We start from the raw sequence: 8,035 nt of genomic DNA on the forward strand, positions 1-8,035 counted from the left end.
CCATGAGAAATAATGCTATATATGTGTTTTTCTAGTTACTAAATTAATGAGGGAAATAAAACAAGTCCAAGTTTTGCCTCCTTGTGTGCATTTTTATAAGCTGCTGTTACAAACAAGAAAGAGCACCCTCTTGTGAGGAAAAAGAATATTCAAAAGTTTTTAGCCTAATAAAGCATGGAAAACATTGATAATCGTAGGCATATATATCATTTTAAAATGCGGCATATTTTCTGTTATGGAATTTTTATTTGCACCATAAGAGTAAAACACAACACTTTCTTCTCTTATTTAATTTTCATCCTGACCTAAAAATTATTTGACGTAGCATGAGTACCATATTAATTGAATCTGGGCATTGTGTTGTATGGCAGAAATGAATAATGGAAAAAAAATTATTAAGGATTTATTATGCAAGTGGCACTACTCAAAGCATTAGGAAGAAACATTTTTTTTAAAAGAGAAGCTCTCTGCCTTCAAATATTTGCTGAAGACTATTCTGTATTCCTGAACTTATTCCTATGAGATCATCAGAAAGATAGTTTTTATATTTTAAAGAAGACTCTATTACCTGGATTACATTCTTAAGTACAAGCTTAAGACTCCTATTACATTAATTAAATACAATAAAATCTCAAGCCTCATTAATTAAGCTAGAATTTATTTTTGTGCTATGAAGACAGTTATAGGGAATATTTAGCTTTACAATCTAAATGTGAAAGAAGCAAACATGCATATGGTCAAAAAAATTAAATCCTCTATAATACTGATGGATAGTGAAAATAGACTAACATTATAGACTAGTCAGATTTTTACTGAATATAGTTATTTTTTAGGAAACAAATCCTCACAGTATCCATATAATAATGAGTTATTACATGAGTTCCTACTACATATAAGTATAAATTCATGAAGTGCCAAGTATATACAAAAATATGAGGAACAGTAGATGATTGGAATTGAGTGTGTTAATTATGGAGGGTTTTTGGTCTGGTTAAATTTTGGAAAAGGTATTGCTCTGCTTTAAAATCTTTATTGCATCTTTAGCACCTAACCTCAATACTAGAAGAGAATCTTCTATTTAGAGGAGTCCCAGATACTTTGCAGGTGCCTTTTTTTTTTTCCTAATAATATAATATGAACTAGATTGTTTGAAGTAAGCTATAGAGCAGTCATTTCTATCATCCTGGGGGAAAAGAAGAGAAAAAAAAATAGAATTAAATCATTCCTAAAAAGTGTTAGATATAATGGTCATCAATATTGACTATTAATATGCTAAAATAATCTGTAAAATCTGAAGATATCTAGAATAGTTTTGAAGAAAACCTAATTAGACATGGTGTAGATTAAATATATTCTTGTGGTCCCTTTGGAATTTAAAAAATGCAATTTCCCCTTCTGTGCTAAGTCTTAAAGAAGGAAATAAGTAGCGTTTCCAGAGGAACCTTATTCCAAAAGCATTTATTAAGCACTTACTACATGCCAAGCATAATACTAAATGTTGGACAAACAAGTGATTATGCAATGATGAGCAAAAGAAATCACTCCCACACCCACATCCATTATATATTTCATGTACATAGAAAAATGTCAGATTTGAAATCTTGTACTTGGGACATTAGGGAATGCTAAGTAAGCATACTTTCCATTGCTTCTCTATGTTCCATTCATTTATATTCACTATCTAAAATTTAATACATGTATTACAGTTATTCACAGTATTAAAAGCATACTATCCTCCAATGTGAATACATACTGGCCATATTTTGCTGGCTTTTCCATGTCAGGGCAAGTTCTAAAAATGTTATTTTTCCTAATTTCAACGGCTGATAAAGCTTTGGATGACAGGAATCTGACAAATTTCTCCAGACCTACATACTTAACTAATCCTCACAAAAATCTTATTCTTTTTGCCTCCTCATCATGTGGAGGTTACTATTGAGTTTCCAAATGGCATGCCAAGCAGAACACAAGTTCTACAAAGCTAGAAAGACTTAAGTTTGGGCATGGCAACAGATTGAATGACTCCAAGAGCAAAATTTGAAGAAATTCATCATCAGGTTGACTACATAGTAAGTAATATTTCATCCAATTCTCAAAGATCAATTATTAAATTGCAGAGTGATTGGGACCTATTTTAATGGAAGTACTATTTCCCCACAGTGATAAAATCATGAATCTTCAGAGTAATGAAGTTGACTAGAAGATAAATGAATAGAAGTTTGAAAAACATTACTTTGAAACATCATTTTGCCATTCATCCTTTTGGGTCCAAACCTGTGATTTCATCAGTATAAAGGTTTCCTCGATTTCTGAAAATAATCTGTACTTTAAAATTATGCAGATTGCCTAGAATACATAGTCACATCACTAATATTGTCAGAGTCAGGATTTGAACTCAGGTCTTCCTGACTGGGGCTAACCCTCTAGTTTCACTAAACCAAGATACCTTTCTTTACTGCTATCCAACCATTATTTAGGTTTTAGATTATGTCAGCCCATAGTATCATTATTACCATTAAGTTACTTTTCTATAGCACTTTAAGACTTACAAACCTTCCAGACCTATGAGGAATATAGTGAAAGCATTATTTCTTGTAAGACCATCAGTTATTTTGAAAGGGTAGCAATTAAGCAATTGCTTCAGGACAGCCTTAATCAATTCTTTCTGCCAGGTTTTTCTTAACCTAAATAAACGTAGCTATTTTCTGGGAACTCTGTGCAGTCCCTTTCATTTATTATGCTTCTCATTTATACTCTGTATGAGAATTAAAAGTGACAGGTTGTGTTTCCTGATAAAGAACTAGTTTTGAGCAAATACAAACATGTTCATCCAATTTTCATTGGGTTGTGCACTGGTCTATCCCTTTATTGTCAAGAAGACAAATCTGTTACATTCATCATCATCAAATCACATTGATTCAGCTCGCAGATTAAGCAGCCGAACATTAGGAATCTGGAAACTGAGTGAGCTGACTCAGCCTTCACATACCCCACAATCATTCTGGGCATGACATATGATCATGAGTGTTAGTAAATCAGGACAAAAGAACTCTTAAGAATTCTAATTATATGTTGGTACATTTTCTGAAGTTATATATAACTATTTATTCAAAACTGTGTGTCTTTAGAGGACTTGAGGTGATAAGAAATCAACTATTGTTTTCTTCTCTTTTCCCTAATAACATAGCATCTGACTAACTCAACTTTGGCCTTTCTTCACTACAATATAAATAAGGGTTTTAAGGAAACCCATTGTCCTAGGTAGGCAGATTCTTATCATCTGTTTGAATATCAAATATGAAATGAAGCCCACTAATTTCATTTTACTGTAGATTTTTGTGCATTTTGACATCTTTAAAATGGCCATATCAAATAAGGAAAGAAGAAAGATGTGTTCTCTAAGTTAAGACATTGCAAATATCCCTTAAAAATGCTAAGCCATTATCAGCATTAAAACTACAAGATGAATTGATTTATCAAACTTTAGTAAGCCAGACACTTAGCAGAGTTCTGAGGAATTGAGAAATAGGATCAGTGAGTTTAATTGAGAGAAAGCTGTTATATCTTTGACTTGATGGGAAGGGCAGGTCAAGCTCAGATAGGACATACAGTGGAATGCGTTTCATGTGCTAGACCAGCCAGCATAAGATTTATATGGCTTAGGAGCAAGAATATAGATAAAGGGGGAAAGGACATAGAAAAGGAATGCGAAAAGGCATAGAAAAACAATTTTTCTTTGTAACTTTGTAACTATTTAATGTATACCAAAGTTACATATAATAACCGATAAAGCAAACATAATGGTTACCAACATCCTGCCTAACTTCCTTGATTATTTGAAAAACTTAACCAAATAGGGAACTCTGAAAAACAGAATGGAGCAAACAAAATTCAAATGATTCTATGAGGAAATAAGAAGAACAAAGTTACAGTACCCACAGATACTTATACAAAAAAGCACATTCAGCTAGGTTCATAGCTGATCAGTTCATGGCCTTGGAAGTAGTTTGCTGAGAAAAGAAACTTTCTAATCCGCTTGCCTGTTGTTGGTCTCAAAGGTCAGAGACAGATGGACTTTGTCTTTTAGTTGACCTTGACCAAAATCTGGCTAAGGAAGGCAAAGCATAGGCTCCATTTACACTGAAATGGAGGTTTATTTTAAAATGACATTTTTCAAGTCAAGAGTGGGAAAATGCAAGGCGTCCTCTCTCTATTATCACATCCTAAATCAAAAACATTTTACCAACTAATGAATAAACTTTACCATAAGCAATCCTTCTAGAATTATGAAGAAGAAAGAGTCCTGAGAGGACAAAGTCAGGTGATCTGACTCAAAATCCTAGATCTGATCTTTACTATGTCATAAGATCATAAATGAGTGATCTAAGCTCTCTAAATTCCAGTATTCTCATCTCTAAAATGAAGAGAATCATACTTTCATAGGTTAAAGAAAGCAACATTATTATATAAATGACAGTTATTAACCAGTGGTCCTCCTAACAGATTTGGTGTCTTTAATTATGAATAAATGAGTATCTTAGATTGCTTTCTCCCTTTCCTGGAGAAACTATAATTCTGAGCCCCTTGGAGAAAGGAATATTAGTGCTAAAAGAGTAGGAAAACCCATATGTGCAAAAATGTTTGCAGCAATCCTTTTGTAGTGGCAAGGTACTGGAAACTGAGAGGATCAGTTGGAGAATGGTTGAATAAATTCTGATATATAAATGTTATGGAATATTATTGTTTTATAAGAAATGATCAACAGGATGTTTCAGAGAGGTCTGGAGAGATTTATATGAACTGATACTAAGTGAAGTGAGTAGAATCAAGAGAACATTAAATACAGCAACAACAATATTATGTGATAATCAGTTCTGAGGTGATTCAGGCCAATTTCAACAGACTTATGATGGAGAGATCCAGTGGCATGAAGAGAGAGGACTGTGGAGACTGAATGTGGATTTTAACATAGTATTTTCACCTTTTTCCTTTTTTTCTTTCTCATTTTTTCATTTCTTGATCTGATTTTTCTTGTACAGCATAATTGTGGAACTATGTATAGAAGAATTGCATATGTTTAGCCTATATTGGATTATTTGCTGTGGAGGGGAGGAAGGGAGAGAGAAGGGAGGAAGAAGGGAGGGAGAAAATTTTGGAATACAAGGTTTTGCGAGGGTTAATGTTGAAAATTATTTTTGCATGTATTTTGAAAATTAAAAAAAACTATTATTTAAAAAGGAGGAAAACACACCAAAAGTTAAGGCTAGTGTTCAAAATACACGTTTTTATTTGTATAAATATACACGTCAGCATTTCGTCTGCCTAACACTGAACTGAGAATCAGGGAAGTTCTGGTTTTAGTTTGGTCACTTTGTAAGAATGAAAGCTTAGACAAATTCTGCAATATTGCTAGACCTCAATTTCCTCATCTGTGAAATTAGAGAGTTTTATTGGATGAACTCTTCATAATCTTCCAGGTCTAAAATTTCTTTCCTTCTTCCTCCCCCCCCCCTTCTCTTTCTCTGGTTCTTAAAGGTAATTAGGGAAATCAGTCACCCCAAATGGCATCCAGGGAGAAACTACCTATATTTTCAGCAGTTTTTATCAACTGTGGAATGGCTAACCAAACTATGGTATCTGAATATATTACAATATTATTATCCTATAAGGCACAGCATAATGAAAAACTTGGAAACATGGAAAAGCTTATATGAACCTATACAAAGTGAAGTTAGCAGCGTCAGGAAAACAATCTACAAACTATAACAATGTAAATGGAAAGAACAACCGCTACAAAATTATCAGAACTGAGTGCTGAGCAATTATAAAAAACAAAGCAAAGATATGAGAAGTCATTTTCCCCTGCTTCTTTGCAGAATCAGGGTCCTTGGAAACATTATATATAACTTCAGTTTTATCCATGTTCTGATCATAATTTTTATATTAAATACAAAATAAGAAAAGAAAAAACAAAACATTACTATGTGCACAGCAAAACATGAGAGAATTCAAAATATAAAGCAATTAATTTATGATTAGTTTTAATTTTTCCCTCTATTTTATATATATATATATATATATATATATATATTAATAAGGTACAGTTCTTTTTAGAGGAGATAGAAGAGGGCTACTGAAGGAAATCTATGTGATATAAAAACAAAAAATTGTCTTTAGTAGAGAACTTTTCTAGGTCTGTGAACATTGTTTGAAGAGGCATTTGGCAGCTTGAATCCCTCTTTAGACTGAACTCCTTAAATCAAGATTATTTTTCACCTTTTTTGGTACAGTTATTCTACATAACTTTTCACATCAAGGTTTAACTATGTCATAGGTCAGCATAAAAAAAATTAAATGGGAATTTGTGTAGAGTTTTGTGGAATATGACATGCAAAGGACAGTAGACAACACAGAAAAAGTTTAGAAATTCAGAAATGCATAAAAATGCATAATATTATGTATCAACCAGATTTTACAATAAGACACCATAAATCCCATAAAAGAAAAAGAAAAAATTCAGACTTCTTCTCTATTAGGAAGGGAAGGCCAAAAATTTTTACTCGGATTTTCCAGATCAAAGTGGTCACCATATGGAAGGGATAACAATTCTTAAGTGCTTAGCACATTGCCTAGCACTAGTGGATACTTAATAAATAACTAGTTGACTGACTGACTGACTGACTATACACAAGATTTATTCCATAGGATAAAGCTGTCCTGATTTGGCTAAAAGCAGTGCTGATGGTTTGCAGCATATTGCCATTTCTAAGATTCTTGCTTGGGCTTGCCCACCTATTGTGTGTTAGTTAATCAGCGGTTGGTATTAGTTGTGGCTAAATACAACTCCACTGTTGTGGTCTGAAGATGAATTATATTTCCTACCTTTTAGCAGTGAGAAGTAATAGACTAGAGGTGTGAATGAAGTGTACATTTACTGATGCAGTGTCTGTGCAAAAGACAAATTTTTATTTTGGATTGGGGAGAGAATTGATGGAAACAGATAATGATGGAAGAAGGAGGAGGAGGAAGAGGAATGAAACATTTTAAAATACAGAGGTGAGGCCAGAAGGAAATTCAAAAGGGGCCTCTTAAGTTTTATATTAATTAATTGATACAAATAATGAGTCCTGTGATCTCATTATTTGAATTTGCACTGCAAGTTTCTATTGAGTTGGTTATTATATTTTATAAAATTATATTTATTATATTATATTTTATATAATTATAATTTCAAATAGTAAGGATCTGAATGTATGTGACTATTTCATGGAATTCATTATTCACACTAATGAGGACTTAATGCCTTTTGAAAAGTTATGTAATAGCTTTATTAAACTACAATTTAATATTTTCTCTTTTCTGTTTTTGCATATTAAAATATTCACTTGTACTAAATTCATGGCAAGAAAGAAAAATGTCAAGTAAGCTCATCTTTAATTTGCTCATGAAGTGATTTTAGAATACAAACAATAATGAATTGTCATTTTTATAACATTTAAAATGCAACTTGATTATTTTGAAAGCACAAATATTCCTACCTCAAAAAAGACTTTCCTCTTCTACTTACTTTTCTAATCACCCAGGCTTCAACCTCACCATAGCAAAAGACTAGCCAAATTGCATGAGCTTTGGATTTGTTTGAAAAATTACAGATACTTGACATTAGTATCTATGAAGATTCTCTTTTCAGTCAGAGTCTGGACGTTAATTAAATAAAAATGGACATGAATAGGTCTGAAATACACATTGAGCTTTTCCACTTCTGCCACCTTCACCCTAACTCTGCAAACTTCACTTACTTTTTTTTTTTTAAATCATTGTGCTGAGATCCCTCTCTTCTCTGATATCTAGATCGCGTTTAAGGCAACTTTGGCTATCTACTTTCTTGCAATTTCCCTGACTCCTCAGGCATCCCTGTCTTTAATCTGTGTAACTTTTCTATATTGCCAAGACTGTCTGGAGTCCTGATTGGATTTGATCACTTTCACTTATTAAATGTGTGATAGCTCCGAGTCTCAGTTAGTATCTCCCAATT

Source organism: Sarcophilus harrisii, chromosome 1 (assembly GCF_902635505.1).
Source record: "Sarcophilus harrisii chromosome 1, mSarHar1.11, whole genome shotgun sequence".
Taxonomy (NCBI): domain Eukaryota; kingdom Metazoa; phylum Chordata; class Mammalia; order Dasyuromorphia; family Dasyuridae; genus Sarcophilus; species Sarcophilus harrisii.